The sequence below is a fragment of the Carettochelys insculpta genome, chromosome 1 (genome assembly GCF_033958435.1).
Source record: "Carettochelys insculpta isolate YL-2023 chromosome 1, ASM3395843v1, whole genome shotgun sequence".
In the NCBI taxonomy this organism is placed as follows: domain Eukaryota; kingdom Metazoa; phylum Chordata; order Testudines; family Carettochelyidae; genus Carettochelys; species Carettochelys insculpta.
In genome coordinates, this window is record NC_134137.1 from 17,513,351 (window position 1) to 17,536,952 (window position 23,602).

The 23,602-nt window shown below is 48.1% G+C and overlaps 1 protein-coding gene across 1 annotated transcript in view; it reads left to right on the forward strand.

Annotated features, from left to right (window-relative positions):
• Positions 1-23,602, forward strand: part of MOGAT2 (monoacylglycerol O-acyltransferase 2) — a 44,511-nt gene that overhangs the window by 12,154 nt on the left and 8,755 nt on the right. The window lies entirely within an intron of this gene.

Below are 23,602 nucleotides of genomic sequence, written 5' to 3' on the forward strand. Positions count from 1 at the left end.
TTGGTGTTCCGTGGCCTCGGAGTTTAAGAAACACTGTTCTAGAGATTAGAGCAGTGGGTAGGAGACCTGCTGCTTTTACCTTGCAAGACTTGTTTAGCCCAATACCTATATCTGGCTGTAGATGCCTCCGTCATTTTCACTAGCCCTTGAGAGATAGGGAAATAGTCTCCCCATTTTCCATCTATGCACGGTGAGAGTCTTGTCCTGCATCCTCTGTGGTATCTGAGCACTTTTAAGGATAGATAATCTGCAGAGCCAGTGACACTAAGTAAAGTTGTACAGCAAGTCAAGGACCAAACTTGGATTTGAACTCATGAGCTTCTGCCTCCTAGGTTCTCTATGTAGAGCAATTTGCAGAGAAGTTGCTGACAAAATAGAGTGGCTTTATGTCAAGGCTTTATTCCCTAGCTGCAGGACCAGGTGTGCAATTTACATCCTAACGTTTTGTTTGACTGTTACCATACAGCACCCTAAGTGCCCAGGGCAGGATGTGCATGTGCAAAGCATAGTGAGGTTTGCTTCAAAGGGCTTGTAGTCTTTGGGCACTAGCTGGTACAGCAGAAAGCAAGGTATTACGGAGAGAGTCAGGGTTCCTGCAGTGGAGTGAGCTTTCCAGGGGGGCCAAACTAGGCTGGGGTCTGGGCCCTTTTACATCAGGACACAAGACGTGCCCCTTTTTTGAGCCGCTTACAGAGGGGAAAAGCTGTCAGTCCTCCAAAATGCCCAACCAATGCTCCTGCTGGTCTCTCAGAAATTAGTTTAATCCCATCTTTCGAGGACCCTCTTCTGGCCAGTGGCTCCAACACTGTTACCTACTGTCCATTCTCCACCAACTTGCATCCGGACCCACATCTCTCCCAGACCGTGGTGCCCTGCCCTAGGGATACTGCCCTGTCACAGTACTCCAGCTCACTGGGGTCCTTGTCCTCAGGGAAACCACAACCCCTTACACCCACCTTGCCTCAGTGACTCGACTGCCAGTCATCATCTAGCCCGCTACCTCACTCTGAAATGGCAGCTCATCATAGGCAAGGGTGTGTGGACCTGCTGCCTTTGCCTGTCTTGGCTGCCTCCCTACAACCTAGTACCCCTCAGGCATCTGTCACTAGGCCTCAGCCTGGGATGACTCAGGACAGAGCTCCCCTGGCTCACCCAGCCTTTCCCCAGGACTGCTCTGTCCATGGTACCTCACCCTAGCAGACTGTTAGATCCCCTCTCTCCAGAATTGGAGCAAGAGTGTGCCCCTCTCCCACAGGGGCCCTTCTTATCGGGGCCTAGCTGAATCCTGATTAACTCCCAGGGCAGCTGTCTCCCAGATCTGGTTTTAATCCTTTTTATGCCATTGCAGGGCAGTGGTCACATCACAGCCCCCCAGAACCAAAGCTAAAGCCTCCAGAACTCCACTATTATAGGCCTCGCCAGGCCAGTCTGTTATCTTGGGAGGCAGACAAAGTACTATCACTGGCACAAAGCCCCAAGATCGGGAAGGCTGGCACAGAGGATTCTGCAAGCGGAACATTTCAAACAGATGGGCAGTCAGGAGCTTACTGAGCAAATATTAACTGGGAAGGAGTCCTCCTGAGACTCCAAGGCCAAAAGAGACAGTTGTGATTATCTAGTCAGATCTTCTGGCCAAAGGACTTTGCTGAATTAATTCTGTTTGAATTAAACAATATCTTTTAGAAACACATCCAGTATTGAATTTGAAAAGTTGCCAGGGATGGTGAATAACGCTCTTGGCAAGTTGTTCCAATGGTTAACAACCTTCACTGTTCAAAAATGCACCTTATTTCTAGTCTGAATTTGTCTAGCATCAGCTTCCAGCCATTGGAGCTTGTTACACCTTTGTCTGCTAGATCAAAGAGCCCGTCACCACCAAGTTTTTGTTCTTCCTTTATGTACTTACAGACTGATTGAGTCTCCTTTAACCTACCCTCTGATACTCTAATAAAGGCAGATTTTGCAACCTTTTAATCATTCTCACAGCTCCCCGCTGAAGCCTCTCCTATTTATGAACGGCCTTTTTTGGAAATGGGATTCCAGCATTGGCTGCAACCGTGCCAATGTGATCTCCCTATTTGTGATTCCCCTTTGTATACATTCAAGGTTTGCATTGGCTTGTTCACCAATGTTGCTCTGGGAGCTCCTATTCTGCTAGTTATATACTTATGTTTCCTGGCAAAGAAGTGAGAGGGAACCACGTTACTGCAAATAATAAGATAGTGAGTGTAGATGAGAACCCAGGATCTGGGTTTGGCCAGAACTCACTGGTGGCTTTTGATTTGGAACCCGTGTGGATGTGTGGGGGGAGGGTGGTGAGTTTGATGCTTATGTTCCACCTGCTAGATTTGAGTCGGCTACCTTTAAATAGTCCCTGAAGTCCTAGAGCTACAAATGCAGCCTATGGCCACGCTCATCTTTTAGGACTCATCTCAGCAAAGCACTATAGCATGGGGTTAGAGCGCGTCCTAGTCAGCGCATCCTTAAGGAGGTACAACCCATTGAGGTCCCAGCTGAGAATGCTCATTTTACTCAGAGCAGTCTTAGGATGAGTCTGCAGATAACCCCTGGCAAACCCATGTGGGTGTTTGGGGCCTTGATAGTCCTACAGCAACACAATACAACTGACTACTCCAACAAGCTGTCTCTTGTCCTGATTTCCAAGTGGGCGTCAGAGAGGCGCTGTATGGGTTCATAGGCATGGTTGCTTTTCTCAGCACTTTTACAATATTCCAGAAGCAGGAAACCAGCATTCTCCAGAGGGTGAAGCTCCCCTATTCCCGTCCACGCTGACTACACCAACCTTTATTTTAATTTTCGCTTTCCCCAGATGCCTCACTTCTGCATGAGGTGCTGGCGTTCACCATTAAAGTACATTAGTTAATTAAGCCAGCTAGCTTTGCAGAGTGTTATTTGCTTACCTTTCATGGTTGAGTAACATTTTGCAGGCAAGTTAAATCCCTTTTGTTTTTTCATTACTATGGCAATGACAGAAAGGAGGGAGGGGGGAAGGGTAGATTTTGTGCAGGGGCTGGTTGAAAGTGAAGACTTTATAGGGCTGAATGAAGTCTTCAGCACACAGTGCAATGGGAAACCGGCAGGTCTTGCCTACCTGTGACACAGGAGTAAGCAAGTAGTCTTACAGTGAGCCAGAAGTAGATCCAGAAATGAGTTTGTCAAGTCTCCATTACCAGTCCACTGCTTTAACTACTAGACAATGTCCTATGACCTTGTATCATTTCCACCCAGCAAGTCCTGAGCAGATTCTAATGGGCTGACATTCACACCCTGTGAGTGCCCCCATTTGGCCATATGCACATGCCTGCACTTGCTTAGTCCTTTTGCCTTTTCAGCTACTCAGGTCTCTGGCTGAGTCACTCCAGGGCATCTGTCAAACCTCTTCCGGGGTATAAGTTCACTAAGGTTCTCTCTATAGTCTCTCAGGTTGTTTCTCCACTTAGAGAGAATGCTGCCTCCAGGGCTTCCCCTCCTGGAGATAGGTAAGGTCCTGAGCTGGGGGTCAGAAGCTCTGTTCACTCCCCACTCTGGACTGAGTGGGGCCTCTAGGGCTTCCCCTCCTCAAGACTGAGTCTAGGTCATCTCATGGCCCTTTTTAGTCCCAGACTTCTGGCTGGGTCACTAGCATCCAATTCCTACCCTGTCTCCAGATGACAAGTTCCCGGTGACGTCCTCCAGCTTGGTAATGGGGAGATTAGGGAGCAGTCCCACTCTCATCTCCAGGCCCCAACGCAGGGACACTATAGATAGCAGCTACCTGCCAAGTTTGTTTTAGGCTGCTGATTCCCTAAGCTCCCCCATGGGCCATACACTTCCCCATGGGCTGGCTGTGCCCTAACCCTTACATCAGAACCTTCCACAGTCTGGCAGGATATATTTACTGTATATATGAACTCAGTCCCTCACCAGCCCTGCACATGAAACTCTCCCCAGTACTGTCACTCCCTCAGGCAATCTTCACTCCTGGAGGACTTCTGTAACACTGAGCTGGCTCTGCTCCTGCAGCTCTTCTTATAGGGCCTTCCTGGCCCCTGATTGGCTGCTTCCTTCGTCCAACATTCTAGCGTCCCTTGTAGGACTTCTCTATGGTTATGGGGATAGGGTGTGGCAGGGCCACAGATCTCCAGCAGGGGGCTTCAGGGCCCTGTCTAACCCATCACAGACCAGCCTCTGCCCCTTGTTAAGTCCTATGAATTCCACTGGCATGCAGCACTTCAAAGATGAACAAAATGATTTATTAGGTGGGGAGCTTTTGTGGGACAGACCCACTGGGTCTGTCCCACAAAAGCTCCCCACCTAATAAATCATTTTGTTCGTCTTTGAAGTGCTGCATGACTGCTGTTTGGTTTTGTTAGAATACAGACTAACACAGCCACCTCTCTGTTCCTGTTCCACTCTAGTGATAAGACAATTACTAATTATTTGCACTGCAGTAATATCAAGGGCCCTTAGTCAGGGGTCTGGGCCCCATTGGCTATCCCTAGTATAAACAAGAATAAAAGCCAGTCTCCGCTTTAGAGAGCAGCTAGTCTCCTTGAGCCTCGTTCCAGCTTAGCCGCCTCTGGCTCTAAACACAAGACCAGAGAGTTTGGAAGAGTCCCCATTGCAAAGGGCCACCGAATCTCCCCTGTCAGCAGCCAGGCTCAGCCTCGAGACATATCAACATTCTCAGCCCTTCTGAAACCGCTCTCCTGACGACCATTGTACTTTAAGGTTCCCGGGGGTGCAGCAATCTGAACTAGCCATGCTTTTCAATCCAAGCGCCTGGGGGCACAGTGGATATCAGCAGGGATCCCTCAGTGATAAGAAAAGAGTGGACCTGTTTCTCCTGAGGGCAAGGCACACACAGCATTGCCGCCCTCTGGACTGGGAAGGATTCACACTGGCAGTACTGCCACGTGAGCACGGCTGCATAAAATGCCATTGTTAAAACATTGCACAGACATTTGCTGATGGCATCTCACAAGACCCCCGTGCAACAGGCAGTTATACCAACATCAAGTGGGTAAACGGAGGCACTGAGGAGTAGAGTCACCATAAGGTCACATAAGGAATTGGAATTAGGGTTTGGTTTGGAATGCAAGAGTTCACTGAAGGGCTGTGAAATATTTGCATCAGATCCTGCATTTTTGGGCCTAGAGCTGGTGCCTCCTGCAAACAGGGACAGAATGGAGACATGTCACTGAAGTCAAAGTCACATCAAGGGTGAATCCGGATCACTACATCCATATAGATGCTAGATTTGCAAGTTCTCCTTTCTCCCATCCTCACCTGTGGCCTCTCGAAATCATCAAGTCTTCCCATTGGTTTCAGCAAGCAGTGGGTCAGACCCCAATAGTGGCAGGTTATCTTCTGCCACCTAAGAACGAGTGCCTGGCACAGGATGGTGTGATTCTGCAACTGCTTCTGCAACTGCTTCTGCAACTGCCCAAAGGCGGACTCGAAGCTGGGGCCTCTGGAGCTCAGTGCAGGATCTTCTACAGTGTGAGATAAAAGCTAAGATTGTAGAGGAGATGGTCTTTCTCTCTGTAAGTGGTCTAGGTGCCACTGCAAGGGACCATGACCACATATAGGTGTGTGGGTTACAGTTCAACAGGCCAAAGGACCAGCCCCGCCACTGTTAGCCCTGCCTACCACTCCTAGCCTGGGGTGTGGTGTTTAATGAGCCCCTTGTACCAGCTGGGTGCAGAGGAATTGCTTCTCCTGTGAAGTTCAGCAGAGAGCTGCAGAGAAGGAGAAGAATGCAGCAATATCAGCAGGCAAACCGGAGTTTTCATGAAAGAGGCTCCGGGCAGGGAAGGGCTGGGGAGACCCACCTGCAGGAGGACAGGGATTTGAGAACCTTGATGTGGATTGTTTTCATCAGGTTAATAAACCTGTCCCCAGGGAGGAATGGAGCTGAAGTTAAGAAGAGTATATGGGGCATGTTTTAAAGGGGCTGTGAAGAAGGGAAGCTGAGGCAGGGTCCTGGAGGGCTACCCTGGCTACAAGGGCACCCAGGAGGTGATCAGTCTGTGCAGGCTCCAAATCCTACGTCCCCACCCCTATCTTTCCTTGGTTCTGAGGGGTCTCTGGTCCAATTGTGGTGTAGGGATTGATGGTATAAATTGGTGATCCCTGTGGATAGAAATATCCCATGGGGTTCACCAGACAGAAAAGTTTAAGTCCTGCCGAATTTGTTGATTCATAAATTATCAAGCCAGAAAGGAACGCAGTGTTCATCTGCTGTGCCCTCCTGCCTGATCCAGGCCTTAGAACTTGCCTGGGGAAAGCACCCAGAACTGAACTTTCACAACAACGACCAATCTTGATTGAAAAGTTGTTGTTGTAGGGATTCCACCACACTGCACAGCAGCCTGTTCTTGGGGTCAGATGCACTCACTGATAAAAAAACATTGCACCTTATTTCCAGCCCAAGCCTGTCCAGCCATTGGATCATGTCATAGCTTTCATGGCTAGATGGAAGAGCCTTGTATAATCCAATTTCCATTCCCAAAAGAGATGCTTGCAGACTGCACGGCAGCCCTTTCGCCTTTGCTTTGCCGAGCTAATACTCTGAGCTCAAGGCACAATTTCCAACTCTGGCATTGATGTCATTGTTCTTCTGTGATCCCTCTCCCAATTTTCTACATCCTTCCTGCACAGCTGTCACTAGAACAGAACAGGAAGTTCCGACAGGGGTCCCATCAGTGCCACATACGGCAGGAATACAACCTCCCAACTCCTTCTCAAGAGTCCCTGGATGTGTCTCCACGTGCTGCTTCTTCCGGAAGTGGCATGGTAATGAGCCATCAAAAAGATGCTAATGAGGTGCTGTTAGCTGACAATAAAGGGGTGGCTGATCAGAGTAGTACTTATTGCCATAAGGAGTCCCTTTTACATCCGAGTCTTTAACTGCTAGGACAGACAGTCCCTTCGCAGCGGGCAGCCAGGGTGGCTGACGGATGCCCCAGGAGTTTGCCCCTTCGCAGGTGGACAAACTCAATGCCCAGTTTCCAGCACACTAGCACCACCGACCCTAAGGGGTTAAGTAGCCAGAAGCCGGCTAGGGTTCTTTGGTTGTGTACGGTTCAATGCAATCGCTGGAGAAGTCTGGCTTAGCGTCGTGGTTGCTATGATTTATTACAGTGAAAAGTTTAGCATGTAAGAGATGTGAACTTACAGGTAATTTAGATTGTTAAACTTAACTTTAGTTACAACAACAACAACGACACTTAACCTATTAAATGTGCGCAAAATAATACATAGCAGGTATAATTCTCACCCCTGCATCATCTGACTCCAGCGTTGCCAGCGTCTGTCACTCAATCCCTCGCAAAGAAGAGTACGAGGAGGGCGTCCCCTTACCTCGGGAGGCAAAGGCCTGTTTTGACCAGCAGGTGAGGCAATTGGAGCTCAGCTCACGTCTGCTGCTCGGCCCTACTCTATACCCCTTGGGTCACGTACACATCTTCCTTAACACCAGTTGTGCTGGTACGTCTTAGTGACGCCAGTCTCAAAAGAAGGTTACTGGATTAATTTGCATTTGTTTGGTAAAGATAGCTGAATGTTAGCCGAATCATTAAGACAGAACATTCTTTTCACATGGGCATAGGATTCCTCTCCTGGAACGTTATGTGGGCTTATCACTATCAGTACTGTTCAAGGGTAGCCCAAGGTCGCCAGCTCCAGGAACAGCCTGCTTGTCCCCTTTGTTTATTCTTCTGTGCTTCCCATGATTTCAACAACTCAGCACATCTGTGTCTTGAAGTAGTTACAGTGAGAAGAGAAGGGGTGGTGGGTTTGTCTGGCTACAGGTGTAGATGTAAATTTCTCATGCCTCATTAGCATATGGGCACGTGGTTCGGAGTCTGGAAGAAACTCGTCCAGACTCCAAAATACACATGCAGATGTGTGGCCCACGGAGATCTTCCAGAAGGAAACCCTCCTTCCGGAAGCACCTTCTTCCTCAAAATTTTGAGGAAGAAGGGGTTTCTGGAAGGAGGGTTTCCTTCCGAAAGATCCCCCCAGTCTGTGCATCTGTACATGTATTTTGGAGTCCGGAAGAGCTTCTTCCAGAGTCCGACCTATGTGACCATATGCTAATGAGGCATGAGAAATTTACATCTGCATCTCATTAGCATCTTCCAGATGGCTCATTACCATGCCACTTGTGGATGAAGTGGCATGTGAAGACACAGCCCCTATGTATACAGCCAGGGACCCTTTTGGCCACAGCATCACAATGGGAGCTCATGTTAAAATCAATAGAATCATAGGGTTGGAAGAGACCTCAGGAGGTCATCAAGTCCAACCCTCTACTCAAAGCAGGACCAATCCCAGCTAAATCACCCCAGTCATGGCTTTGTCAAGCCAAGACTTAAAAACTGCTAGGGATGGAGATTCCATCGCCCTGCAAGGTAACCTATTCCAGTGCTTCACCACCCTCCTGGTGAAATAGTTTTTCCTAATATCCAATCTAGACCCTTCCCAATGCAACTTGAGACCACTGCCCCTCATTCTACCATCTGTCACCACTGAAAACAACTTTTCTTCATCCTCTTTGTAATCCCCTTCAGGCAGTTGAAGTGGAGCATCACACACACCAGGACCCAGGGTTGTTGTGGGAGAATTGGCAGCATTTACACCAGGGCAAACTGGGTGCAAGTGTGTGTTTCCCCAACCATTTGGGGGACTGTTTTGTATCTGTGCCGACAATGAGACCTGGATCATCCCTTTGAGATCTGTGTCTGGTGCTCCCCACTGCCACGTGGTTGAGGGACTCCCAGGCACTTCACGGCATCAGCTCCCCATCTAGAACACTCCTATCAGGGGCCTCTCCTGGGTCCAGATTTCCTGCTAGACGAGGGACTGGAGACTGGCGAGGTGTGGCACATGCTGTCCTTTCCAAACTGCAGGGTTAGAAATCAGGGATGCAGAGAGACTGACTGTCTGGCATGTGGAGCGTATGAGGGCGACACCAAAGAGCATTTTCAGCAGCATGAGGGCAGAATGGGACACTCCTCTAAGGAAAATCCCTCCCTCCCACAAGGAAGTCTCATGTCTCCTCAGCTGGAAGCCTTCCTGATCCCCTTAATGGTGCTGCCCAACCTATCAACCCACAGGGGGCTGAAGACAGCCATTTCCCACATGTCCCTGTGTTCCCCAAATGTCTGAACCTGGTCAGCTTCTGCCTCCAAACAAGAGCATATGGCATAGGAACCCTTCCCGTCCTTTCCCACCCCTCACACACATGCTCTGGGCTGGTGATTATCCCTGCGCCCAATGGGGATTCCACAGTCTCTTCATCTGAGCCCCCATTTCCCATCGTAAGCCCCTACTCACCTCCAGACATCAGCCCATTGCAGGAGTAGCTTGCGTGACCAAATCTCCTGATTTGATAAGGACGGTCCCCATCGCTGGAACTTTGTCTTATAAAAGTGCCAATTACCCCCTAGTTCCAATTTTTCACACTTGCTATCTGGTCATCGCAGTAGTAACTGCAAGACCAGGAGGCCCAGCACCTCAGTTTTATTCACAGTGGTGCAAATGTGTTGGACTGAGAGCAATCTGTGATTTACCCCCATGAATGAGAGGGCAGAATCAGGACAGTTTCTGCCAAGGCAATGTTACTGTTCTCTAGAGAGCCACCAGGAGGCGCTGCAAAGCAATAAATCCCAGGCAAACCTGAGCAGCCCTAGAGCTGGGAAAACAGTGTTCTTCCTCCACACCTTCCTGCCTCATATAGCTGTGCTTCCAGGCTGCACCCTTGAGGGGGCAGCAGTAGTTCAGTGACTTGGGCATTGGGCTGCTAAACTCAGTGTTGTGAGCTCAGTACCCATGAGGCCATTTAGAGATCTGGGGCAAAGAGGTTTTTTTCTTTAAAAAAAAAAAAAGCGGGGGGGCGGTTGGTACTTGGTCCTGCCAAGAAGGTGGGGGACTGGATGTGATGACCTGCCAAGGTCCCTTCTAGCTCTAGGAGATGTGAACCTCCATATATATATATAAAAGCCCTGCCACATTTTTGCACCAGCATTTGCTGTAACCTGAGCGCTTGGACTGAAGTCCTACCCGCTGATTACCAGAGCACCCGCAGCTGGCAGCAGGTGTTTCTTGGGACGGTGCACATCGGCACGTTCTTTGGTGCATATGACAAAATTTAGTCTGCCCCTGGATGGGAAAAATTGGAGGAAACACAATTTAGCATTCTGCTGTCAATAACAGTTAGGGCCTGACCGCATGAAAGCCCTTTGTAAACATAGATCAGTTAATAGTCATGACTCCCATTTGAAGAAGGACAAAGTTGTTATCCTTAGGAAGTTAACCAAGGCCAAGAGGCCACAGAAAGAATCAGAACAGTGATGACAGGCTTTTATCATTTCTACAAGGAAATAATTGTAAATTATTTCTACGGGGTCCAGCAGAGGGCAACAAAAATGATTAGGGGGCTGGAGCACATGATTCCAAGGAGGCGCTGCAGGATTTGGGCTTGTTTAGTCTGCAGAAGAGAAGAGTAAGGGATGATTTGATAGCAGTCTTCAACTTCCTGATTGGGGGGGGCGCTCTGAAGAGGATGCAGAGAGGCTGTTCTCAGTAATGACAGATGACAGAAAAGGAGCAATGGTCTCAAGCTACAGCAGGGGAGGGCTAGGTTGGATGTCAGGAAAAACTATATCACCAGGAGGGTGGTGAAGCACTGGAATAGGTCACCTCGAGGGGTGATGGCATCTCCATCCCCAGAGGTTTTTAAGACCCGGCTTGACAAAGCCGTGACTGGGATGATTTAGTTTGGGACTGGTCCTGCTTTGAGTAAAGGGCTGGACTTGATGACATCCTGAGATCTCTTCCAACCCTATGATTCTATTGAGCTCCCATTGTGATGCTGTGGCCAAAAGGGTCCATGGCTGTATACATAGGGACTCTAAAGCTTGGCTTGACAAAGCCCTGGCTGGGATGATTTAGTTAGGGTTGATCCTGCTTGGGCAGGGGGCTGGACTTGGTGACCTGAGGTCTCTTCCAGCCCTAGGATTCTTTGCTATAGTATCACCTGACCAGGATCCCATTTTGCAGTGGGCATGAAAATAATGACAATCCTCTTCCCTAAAGAGCTCACAGCCTGACAACAGGCAGGCGAGGTGAGCAAAGGGAGGGAGCGCAGACTCCAAGTGATATGGGCAGCTTTTACACAGACTGAGGCCAAGACTGTGAGGCATAACTAGGGATTTCTCTGTTTAAAGGCTTTGCACAGCATGGAGCACCCCACTTTTGGAAATCAGGATCCTGTTTCACAGGAATGAAATTGGTCACCCTAAATCACTAGTCACAGCTGAAAATGTAGGCCTAGGCATGTGCACAGGCTGATAGGTTAAACCCATATAGGAGGGGCCCGGGGCTGAGGTGTTGCATGGCCAAGGGAACAGCTATCTAAAGAGAACTGCTGAGTTTTGGGAGTAAAGGCAGCCAGAACCATTCTGCCAGGCATAGGGTGACGATACCGAGGTTCAGGGAGCCGGGAACTTGGTGGCAGCTGGGCAGGTGGGCTCCCAGCTCTCCACACCGTGGGGAGCTGGGAGCCAGGTGCAGCCACGTGGGTCTGGCTCGTGGCTCCTGTGAGCTGTGGGGAGCCAGGAACCAGGCAGTAGCTGCTCCCCCTGCAAATACAGAGCAGTTAGCCCAGTTTTGAGGATAAACCGGGATGCCCTCCTGGCACCCGAAATATGGGGCTGCCCCACCAGAAATGGGACGGATGGTCACCTTAGCCAGGCAGGGCTTGGAAGGAAGGTGTTAGGCTACAGCAGTAGCACTACAGTGCCGCATAGCAGCCTCCTTTAGCTGCACATCTAGCGAGGAGCAAAGTGGGCCAAGGGAGAGGGCCTGGGCTTTGAATTCAGGAGAGGAGGCTGTTATTTCCGCTCCTGCCTGTGACTGGCTACCGAGCCTTTGCGGGCCTCTCTCCCTCCATCGAGAGGGTGGGGATGCTCCACCATCTGTTGCTTTGCGAAGAGCTCTGCAGTTTCTGGAGGGCAAGTCCCATCCCGCGGAAGTGCTGAGTGTTACCTCCGTGCGGTTGGCTGGGTGATGGGTACATACATCGCTAGCACATGGAGCATTACCAGCCTAATTGACTGAAACAAACGGAGCTGGTATTAGCTCCTAAGAAAAAGGAATACAGGCCGGCATCCCCGACCTATCCCACAGCCATTTTTGTGTACAGTCAGTTCTTTTAACACAAACAGATTAGTCGCTCCTGGAAGATTAAAAATGGCCTCTAATCCCCACATGTCCCAGCAGCAAATCTGGCACGGTGAAGCTTCAGTGCCTTTGGGCGAGAAGGTGATAAGGAGCTGCTGGTTTGTTCTGCTCTCTGCGAGGAAGTTATTTTCAATGGGCCTTAAAGCTGAGCTGTGATCACTGAGCATGTTTGTTGCTGCAGGAGAAGGGAGGGGAGAGCTGGTGCGTGCATTCCTTTTCCTGCTATCTGAGTGACATTTATTCATCATACACAGTTCCTTTCTTGCAGGAAACTAACTGCCCATGCAGTTCTGCCCTGCAGGCGTGTGAACATGGGCTGCTTGAAGCGCTATCACTATAAGTGCTCCCCCTTCTGGTGCCAGGCTGTGACTTCAAAAAACTACAGACAGTTCAGTCAGGGAGGAATCTGTGAGCACCCAGGTCCCTGGGGCTGGACCAGTGGGCCATGTGGGCAACCTCGGCAATGTTGGAGAATGTCTTAGGATCTGTCTACTCTGGTTTTTTTTGTTTGTTTTGATTTGCTTTTAAGCAAAGGGATTCACATCCCATCATTGCTCTTATTTCGACATTGGGCTCTTTAGCGTGAACGTTCAATTTCGAAAAGCTGTGAACGCGCTTTCCAGAAATAACTTATTTCGACTTTCGAACGTTGAAAGAAGTTATTTCTGAAAAACTGCAGTGCAGACAGAGCTATCGAGTGGGGGGAGAAAGATGCAGAGAAAACCAACCTGGGACTCAGCAGGGTGAACAGAAAATTCTTGTGTGGTTATGCAACCTGTTATGGCAGTTGAAGCCATTTGCAGGGGGTGGGGCTGGCAGGCAGCTACTTCCAGGCTGTGAATGAAAGAGGCAGCAGTCCTGGTCCACTGAAGAGCTGGGCGAAGCCCTGAGGAGCGTATCATGATCAGTAGGCCTGGAGTCAGAGGCCCATGTTCTCTGGAAGGACTGGACAGGAGATTAGGGCCCAGGGAGCAGCTCTGGAATCTAGGTGGATGAGGTTTAATAAAGTTCAGAGGGAATATCTCAAGTGGTGCCAATGCTGAGGTTATCTAACTGCCAGCACCCATTTATCTAAAGTGCTTGGCAAGCTCTGAAAGGCCACTGCTGTCAGTGGTGTCACTCTGGATTTGCGCTGATATAACAGAACAAAATCTAGCCCGCGTGTCTACAGGCAGCACAGTGGAATGCTCTGAGGCTGTGACTCGGGACTTCCTGGCCTGTGTCCTGCTCATCCCATTGGTTATGCAGAAACCACAACTAGGGTTATTTAACAGAACTGTGGCCCTGAGACGCTAATGGATTGTTCAGGCCCTGGCTGCTGAACAAAGTGGTTTGGTTGGAAACAAACACACCCAGGAGTTCTATTCATAACCCGTGACCCTTTGGGGCGAGCTGTATAAAAGGGTGGCATTATTTATAAATGAAGCAATTTATACAGTGGACCATGAAGTTAACCATGAACATGTAATTTCTGATGGTGTCGGCCATTCACTCTGGTTTTTGTTTGCCGTGAGGAGAAGAACAACGGGAGTGTGGGGTTACGCAAAGTCGTGTCTCTCTCAGCTTTTCCCACATCACGGGACTAGGTGCCAATCTCTCCAGGCCATTTGGTCACTTTGAAATCTGCCCTGATTTGTGAGCCATGCGTAGCTGCATCATTACAGGGGCAGCCCAGAGAACTGTGGATGACTCAGAGTTACAGTTCCGCTCCTGAGCAGGGAGGAGGGGTCAGAAAGCCTGAGTCTGACTGATCTCAACTCATATTTACTGGAAAGAGTAGGGTGAGCATATTGCAGCCTCTGTAGAAGCCATCCAATCTGGGGACTAAACAATGTCATGTGATGCAGGTGCCCAGCCAAGCAGTGAAATCAAATGACAAAGAGCACATACCTGAGGCAGTGTTCTAAGGATGGCTTTCAAGCAGCTCATAGACAGAGATGTGTTCACAGTCCCATACACACTGGGGTGTGAGGGGTGTGAACACAACCCACCCCCCTACACACACACACATTCATGTCTGGTTTCTCTCCCTTCTTCCCTGCTGCCCTGTAGATGGGGAGCATGATGGGGGAACCCAAAGCACCCTGGGACCTGTAGTTCCTTGGCCAGCTCCCTCCCAGCATACCTTTGGCCACTAATAACAGGAAACACAGGGAAATGTATATTTTGGAATATCAATTTTCATTACTTTATTACAGAAAGATCCCAGAAGGTAATTTCTATAAAATCTTTATTACTGTATAACTTTTAGTATGTTATAGCAAAATTATTTTACCTATCCCTGTTTGCTCTCAACTTTTTCATTAACCTTTCTTATGCACACTCATTGCAGACTATTCTGAACTCCTTTATGTTAAAAAAATTGCAATCCACATTTACAAAAAAAGCACACACACCCAGAAATTCCTGCATACGGGCCTGGTTCGGCAACCCATTCACTGCATGATGCCACATCAGATCAGACCAGCAGCTCTTGCAGGTCAGTGTCTTATCTCCACTCCACCCGCAGCCACTACAAGCTGTGTCAAAGGAATGAGCAATTGTGGAATAAAATCCCCAAAGAGGAAATTCCCTCCTGACCCCCTCATTTAGAGTCTGGCTTGTGCCCACATGCCTGAATAATGAGCAGAACATATGGACAACTGAAGCCTGTTTGCAGATAATTCACTCACCTCTGCATATAAACTGCCTATAGATCATAAGTTTACCTGTGGTCCCCATTGCTCTCACCCCAAGGTGTTCCATGTTTTTTTTTTAGTGCATTTATCTTCATTGCATTTATGTGAGGTAGGGCAGAGGTATTAGCCCCAGTGTACAAAGGCAGAAACTAAGTGACTTGTCCAAGATCACACGGGTAGCCTATGGGAGAGAACGGACTTGAAACCCTGTCTTCTCAGCTGCAATCTAGCACTTTGTCTGCCTGACTGAACTTTCTACTTTAGCTAGTGCACCCCTTGTTATCATGTCACTTGACTTAAACCCTTGTACTCTGGGTGGAACATAGGTCATCTACAAGTCTCCTCTGCTTCACTCTGTCTTTGGACAAAACTTCTAGTTAACCCCAGGAGTATCCCAGTTGTTGTCCTTCAATTTCAGTAGATCTTCTCCATGTTGTCCAAGATCTTCCTCTTTTGCGTTTTCCTTGCAGGTTCCATGTGAGAATTTAATGGACTATGATGGATGATGGTTTTCTGAGAATGTGGCCTAACCATCCCCACTTTCTTCTCTTGATTTGAGTCAAGTGGTTCTTGGCCTGCTCTCTTCCAAAGCTCCTCGTTTGTGACAAAGTCTTGCCATTTGATGTGAAGGATGTACCTTAAGCATCTGTTTATAAACATCTGTAGCTTGTGATTTGAAGACTTTTTAGTATGCCAGGTTTCACATCCATACAAGAGCACACTCTTTGCATTTGTGTTGAAGATCCACAGTTTCACCTTTGCAGATATTACTTGTGAATGCCATATGGGACAAAGAGTCTTGAATGCAGCGGTTGCTTTCCCTATTCTGGCATTGATCTCCTTATTTCTTCCTCTGTTCCTTCCCATAATACTCCCCAAACAGGTGAACTGTTCCACATTTTCCAGGTCATCCCCTCCCAGTGTGATGGTGTTGTTGTTGGATTGCCATTAAAATAAAAACGTTGTGATTGCCATTAAAATATCAGCCCGTGCTTACTTTGACACAGAAATGGTCAAACATTGCTAGTGAAGCATTTCTCAATCAAAAAGTCTAATTCAAAAAATCTAAACATTCCATTGGAATATGTCAATTTCAGTAACTTTTCTTTTTGGGGAAAAAAAAAAAGAAATGAAACGTTTTAGCATGGTTGAGATGATCCATTTCAGCCTTCTCAGAGCCTTTCAGTTTTTTTTTTTATTTTGAAATTGACTTCTCGTTTAGAAATGTGCTTTATTTTGTAGTTTTTTTATTTTATTTTATTATACCATTTTATATTATGCAAATTACAATAACAATTACCGTGCTAGTTACATGACATAACAAAATACAAATTAAAGTAGTTTTTCCTAATATCCAACCTACACCTCCCCCTCTTTAACTTCAGACCATTGCTCCTTGTTCTGGCATCTGACACCACTGAGAACAGTTTCTCTCCAGCCTCTTTAGAGCTCCCCTTCAGAAAGTTGAAGGCTGCTATTAAATCACCCCTCAGCCTTCTCTTCTGTAAACTAAACAAGCCCAAATCCCTCTCTGAACAGAGGGATTAAGTCCTCTCTGGAGGAAGCAGAGACACAGTACAGGGAGAGGAAGAGGTGGGTGGGTGAGTGGATGGACATTAAGACCCATTGATGCCCCAGATTTCCCAGTGCCCCATGCGACTGTGTGTTCTGAATGTAGCTAAAGATGGCTCCACTCAGGTGGGTTGACAGTAAGCCATTACAGCCCTTGAAAGGGTGTTGCTCAAGATCTCTGAGGCAGGGACTTTTGTTTTGTGTTTGTAAAGTGCCTTCCGCCACAGGGGTCCAGGTCCATTACTCAGGCACCAAGGTGCTACCACCATACAAAAAATTATCCATCTCCATTTGTACCTGGCCAGTGCATGGGAGAGGAACAGCCACAGCTCCACCCTTCGCTCACCCTCTTGTACCAGGGACTGGTGCCCTGAGAGCAGGGACTGTGTTCCACACCAGGCCCTATTCCCACGGGGGCAAAGCAAGAAGGGGTGTCTTTTGACAGGCAGTCACTGGATGGTGCGTGCACTCAGCACCTCGGAACAGCCGACCACCTCTGCTTAGGAGTCGAAAGGTGGCTGGAGCGGGGCAGCTTGAGGCAACCCAGTGGGAACATTTTGGCTTAAGTGGTTTATGCTGGGTCACTGCTCTTCTGACTGGGGAACAGAAACGAGAGCTCCTCACTCCCGGTGCCTTGCTCTCCTCATGAGAAAGGCTGCCAGGGGGACGGGACCCTTTTGGCACCAGTAGTGTTCTGGTGCTGTGCTGGGATGAGAGGGAGTGGTGTGTGGGCCGCCTGGGACTCCACACACATCAATAAAGAGCAGTGCCTTAGGGAGGGAGGGGATGAGGAGGAAGGAAGCTTTACTGTTGTCCAGGTGTTTGCTGAAGCAGAGCAGGAAGAAGGACCGCGGCCTGTGGCCAGCTCCCCATTTGAATCATGGAAGTGTAACACAAACACAGCTTGGACGAGCAAAATATTAACAGTTCTGGCCTCCTGCTCCATGCGGGCTTGCCAGACAGAGGGAAAACAGCATTTTCCCTGCATTAGCTCGTCTTCTCCAGGACATTTTGTCCTAGGTCTGAAGGTGAAGAGGTGTAGCCGTATAAAGAGTAACGGTTGGCTGGCAAACACCTCCTCCTCTGTCTCAGGCTCAGGAGTACACAACTAAGACCTGATGAGCTGCATTTGAGGACCCCTAAGGGTGAGGAGTAGCCAATCTCAAGAGTACGTTGCCATGGCCAGTACAATGTTTCGAACAGCATGCACTTATTCTAAGGCACCATGTTCACACCCCACTACACTCTGCTGCCTGGGGAAGACAATACCAGGGTCAGTGCTCCTACCCCACTGGTCTGTGCTATCTTCCTGTGGTCCCTGTGCCCCTGCATGGAGAGCAGGGGTTTCTTTCTCCAGATTAGTGTGTGAGAAGCTAAGAGGGAGAGAGCAGATTGTCAGAGAGAGAGAGGACAAACCAGTGTGATTTGGGTGAGTTGTACCCTGTCCCTTCCCAGCTTGCAGAAGTCGGCCAGGCCTCTATTACCCATTGTTGTGTGTCATGCAAACAATTTTGTATCTTTGGGTTATTAAGAAAACCAGCCTGAAAAACAGGGGCATGGCCTTGAATTGGAGAGTTTAATTTTTTCGGACTAATCTAACAGGTAATCCAACCCCAGTTGTTCTCAACCTATTTACCACTGCAGGCCACATATGCAGCTCTCTCTGTGTTACGTGGGCCACATCTGCACCATATATATGCTACCTGTATGGCCTGTGGGTATCATGTGGGCTGCATTTGTGTGCTGAGGGGCTTGCAAGCGGCCCAAAGGTTGAGAACCACGACCTTAACTAGTGGCTTACAGTACTATTTGGGGACAGAGCAAAAGGGAGTGAGTCTAAAATGGAGCAATGTCACAGGATGGGATTAGTATAGGAATGTGTAAGATGCTCTCACACTCTCCTCACACCAAGGTTCACTCGGCCGTGGAACAGTTTTCCAAGGAAATAGTTTGGTAAACAGACTAATTTAAAACTGCACTGAAAAAAAAATCACTGGGGAATACATTTGCAAGGAACAATCTTTCGTTGTCAGGTCTTTAACAGACTGGCCCACTCTGTTGAAGTGCTGGTTGACGGGTTTGTGTATCTGGAGTTTTTCTGCGGGAGTGGGCCATCCTGTTAAAGACCTGCAAGTTTGTGCTCTACTGAAAAGGGACTTTAACAACCGTCTACAGAGGGAATGTTCAGAACTAACATTCATATTCGAATTCGACATATGAACACGTGGTTTGAACAGGGACAGCAATTACCGGACCCATTATCAGAGGGGTAGCCATGTTAGTCTGGATCTGCAAAAGCAACGAGTGGTCCTGTGGCACCTTATAGACTAACGGAAATGTGTGAGCATAAGCTTTCGTGCGTCAGGTCCTGCATCTGACGAAGTGGGTCTTTGCCCATGAAAGCTTATGCTCACACATTTCTGTTAGTCTATAAGGTGCCACAGGACCTCTTGTTGCTTTTGCTGACCCACTATAAGGACTCTTTTACATACTTTGATATTTTATAAAAACAAAAAAGCAGTCCTGTAGTACTTTTTTTTTCATAGTATATCGACTAGTGCGGCTTTCTCTTTGATGTTTTATCTAACTCTTAACTTCCCCACCCTACAACAACCCCCACCCCTGCCATCCCTCTGCTCTTCTGATTTGCCAGCCTGGATAGCAGTTCTTCTGATCTGTCAACCTTGATAACAATTTTTGGACCTCTGTGCTTTATATATTGAGCCTGTTCTGGTAAGGCTACGAGCTGAAGAAGTGGGTCTGTCCCACGAAAGCTCATCACCTAATAAATTATTTTATTAGTCTGTAAAGTGCTACATGACTGCTGTTTTGGTTTGGTATTATATAACAATTAGCCCAGGCGATGTCAGTCATTAACTCCCTTCCCAAAATGTTAATACTGTGGACATGAACTTGATCACTAGTCTGATTGAATTTTAACAAAGAAGGAAATGGGAATGTCTAATCATTAAAAAGAAAAGTGTTCAGCCACCAAGAAGCTGTTTACTGTGTCTAGGAGTTCCCTCAACAAGAGGGAGGATGAAGTGGACAGAGTGCCTGGTGTAGAGGCTGCCAGTATAGAACATGGCAGACCTCAGTTTCAAGTCTGTGTTCTGCCCCAGATGTCCTGTGTGACCTCAGGCAAGGTGCAGTCCCTCTGTTCCCCATCTGTACGTTGGGGATCATTTATTGCCCTTCCTTACAGGGGTTTTGTGAAGCTAAACCCATTAGAGAGAGCCAGGTGCTCAGATACTGTGGTAAGGGGGCCCTGTGAGTACCTAAGATGCCAGGAAAGCTATGAGAGGTGAGAACTGAAGCATGGCTCCCCTTGCACGTGCTTGCAGGAGGCACATCACCAATCAAACCAGTTAGAAAAGGGGCAGAGTTGGCATGATCTGGACCCAAATTCCAGCTGTGGGTGCTTGAGGTGCACATGAAAACATTGCTCATGCGTTCAGTGTGTGCAGAACTACCAATTACTCTTACAACAGCAAGGCCTGGATTCCCCAGCCAACACCAGGACCCCACCGTGCTAGCTGTTGTACACACAGAGTAGGAAGCATCCCTGGCCCCAGTGCTTATAATCTGAATAGGCAAGACGCCTTTCACCCCCAACATATCAGCAAAAGTTTGGGGACTAAGGCGACGGAGGTCACACAATTAGTCCATGTTAAAATGAGAAACTGAATCTCCTGAGTCCTCGGCTGTCTAAGATGGTGTAGTCTGTGATGGATTAGAAACATTAATGCATTTGATCCTTGTTTACTTGTTGTATGCACTGCACATATGCAGCTCTCTCTGTGTTATGTGGGTCACATCCACACCATATATATGCTACCTGTGTGGCCTGTGAGTGTCCCGTGGGTTGCATTTGTGTGCTGAGTGGCTTGCAAGTGGCCCATAGGTTGAGAACCACGGCTGTATCTAGTGGCTTACAGTGGTAGTTGGGGACAGAGCAAAGGGGAATGAGTCTAAAATGGAGCAATGGAGCAATGTAACAGGATGGAACATGTCGGGTGATCTCACAGTCTCCTCACAGCAAGGTTCACTGGGCCATGGAATAGTTTTCCAAGGAAACAACCCGGTAAACAGACTAATTGAAAACGCATTGAAAAAAATCACTGGGGAATACAATTGATTCGGCTGAAAAACGTGGGTGTGCCATGGAATGGTTTATCTCATTGAAGTGTGCCGTGTTACTGAGACGGCTGGGAACCACTGGTCTGTGAAATGCTTTTGCTGCCACTGAAGAGACAGCTTAACATGAGGATACACACTTTTCTTATGGATGCATCCTCTATGCAGTCCCTATTCACAGCCTCCTGAGGTTAATGGGAGCCTTCCCGCTGACTTCAGTGGCCTTTGGGTCTCCGATATTGGGAACAGATGTTCCAGCTGCAGGATTATACTGGTTTGGGCATTGACACAGATGAAGAAACTGTGGGGTTTGGCTATGTAACTTCTGGCTGGCCAGAGGGGCTAGCAAAGGTATTTTGGTGGCTGTCTTGGTTTGCCTTGCTGAGCAGAAAACCCCAATCTGGGCTGTAAGTGGCCTGGTTTTAAGCAATTTGCCCAAGGTAGGTTCTCTTAGTTGTGCTCCAGATACCCCCTTGTCTATTACACCTCCATTTTTGCATGCCTAATTCAAGATGCTTGTTCCTGGTGGTCTAGGAGTTGTGGATCCATGTGTCACCCCTGTCAGCTAGGCCAGTGTTATCTGGGATGCACATAGGTTGCAACATTCAGATTGTGAGTGGCTAAAATCCAGGAGCATTTTGAGGTGAGATTTTGATTTGGAGTCATCTCTCATTATTAGAGGGGCAGACTGTCATACAAGACCAGATCGGCAAGTGCTCATCACCCTCAAAGGGCCAGAGTTGTAGAGCTCAGCATCCATCTAAGCAACTGCAGGTTGACCCTCCCTGTTCTGGCACCCTGGTCCCAAACCAAGGAATTTGCCAGACCAGAGAAGGTCAGTGACAGCCTCTCTGCTCCCAGACACTGGGGCTCCACTGCTCTTTCCACCAGCCCCTGGCCCCTGGATCTACCCTGTTTGGACCACTGGGAATCTGTTATCCTCTGATCTGGCAACCTCCTGGTCCCAGCCCACCGTATTTTCCCTGTGAGTGGCCTGGCCCTGAAGCAGTCACAGGGTCACCGACGATGCAAGACCATGGGTGTTGCTGGACTAGGGAAATCTGGATTACAGAGGTTCAACCTGCAGGCACCAAGGACAGACCTTCAGAAGAACTCAGCTCTTATCGTGATACTTATGGCCATGAAAATGCCGACGTCTTCTGAAAATCGGCATGTCTGGAGCATGGCTGGATGGCAAACCACATAGCCCAGCCCTCTGTCCTAACTGCTAAACCAAGACTCCTCCCTTGGCTACCATTCGCCTGCCTCCAATATTTCCCTTCAGAGTCAGGTGGAAATGGTCTTCACTTCTTCCACTCAGCTGTTCTCAGGGCTTGCTCTGGTCCATTAAACAGCTACTGAGTATCCCTCAGAGGTGGCAAAAACCCAATGATGCCTAAAGTAACCCTTCATCTAGTTTCTATCCATTTCTAAACTACCTGGGGGAGAAGAAAGGTGTGCTAGAAATGTACCTTCTAACAGAAAACAAAACTAGGTTCCCTCTGATTGAGGCCATGTCTACACTAGGAAATAAAGTCAAATTTATTAAAGTTGACTTTATACCACTAGATTTTATAAAGTCAGTGGTGTGTCCACACGTTTAGAAAGTCGACATAGTGTGTCCCTATTACCTTTGCTAAGTTTGACTGTGCCAGCAGTGCATTGTGGGTATTTGCCCCACAGTTTCTGCACCCCTGTTGCATTCTGGGATTCTGTGCCAGTAAAAAAATGTACCTCAAGTGGTTGTGGGTGTCTGATGTTATCATCCCAGACTGCTTTGCCCTCCTGCCCTGCTCCCATTGAAAACAAACTGCCAAATGAATTTTCACACCACTTTTCCACAGCCTGCCTCTGCCCTACACCGTTGCAAAGTTAGAAGGCCGTTCCTGAGAAATATAAAATGCAGAAATAAAAATCTAAAAAGTTTCAATTTGGTGCTATTAAAAAGCTGTTTTTGGTGTTATTGAAATGCTTCTTTTTAATAGAATTATATTGATTCATTTCATTTTGACCCAGCAGTCATGTGGTGGAGGAGGCAGCCAGAGAGTCTGGCAGCCACGTGGTGTTGGGAGCAGCCAGAGATCACAATCTGATTCCTGCTTCCTATTTCCTACTTCCTGCTCACCTGGAGGGCAGCGGAGGTGAAAGCAATGCTCAGAACAGACACATTAGGGGCATTGTGGGATACTTCTGGAGGCCAACAAAATCGAATTAAATAACACTGTGTCTACACTAGCATTAAGTCAACCTTGTAAATCAAATTGGGCATTATTCCTCATGAAAATCCTGGAGTCAAAAAGTCGACCTTAGGATCTCTTAAACTTGACCTTACTATATTTATAGTGAAGACAGGTACATCATAAAATCAACTTAACACCCTTGAAACCGACTTTATGCTGTAGTATAGGCATAGCCCGTATGTCTCTGGCTACTTAATAAATGAACACTCTGATCCCATTTCTTGTTCACCACCTGTGCTCTGCAGCTGACGAGCTTTTTGTTCCCAACCTCAGCTCATTAAGAGATGGCGCATGACTGGGTACCTATGCAATGTCAACAATTCTTTGGGTCAGATGGAAAATTAGCCACACCATAAAAATAATACCTCTTCTGACCGACTGACCACTGTGTCTGATGTTCTCCAGGAGAATTAGTTAGCTGCCCTGCCATTGGAATTGCACCATGTGTCACTAACTTGTTTGCTCGTGTAGCTGAGCAGTAAGTGCCACTGTCTGTGTAGCCAGGGGAGTGGGACGGGATGGCTGGTGGCACTTGGAGCTGGGTGGCAGTCATCTTTGCCTCCAGGTCACTGAGGGTTTGTCTACACTGCAGTGAGAAGCCCTCCTGCCGGCTGACTCCAGATTTCAGGGCTCAGACTCAGAGGCTGTTTAACTGCAGTGTAGACATTCCAGGCTGGAGCACCCAGGCCATCTACACTGCCATTACACAGCCCCTGACCCAAGTCA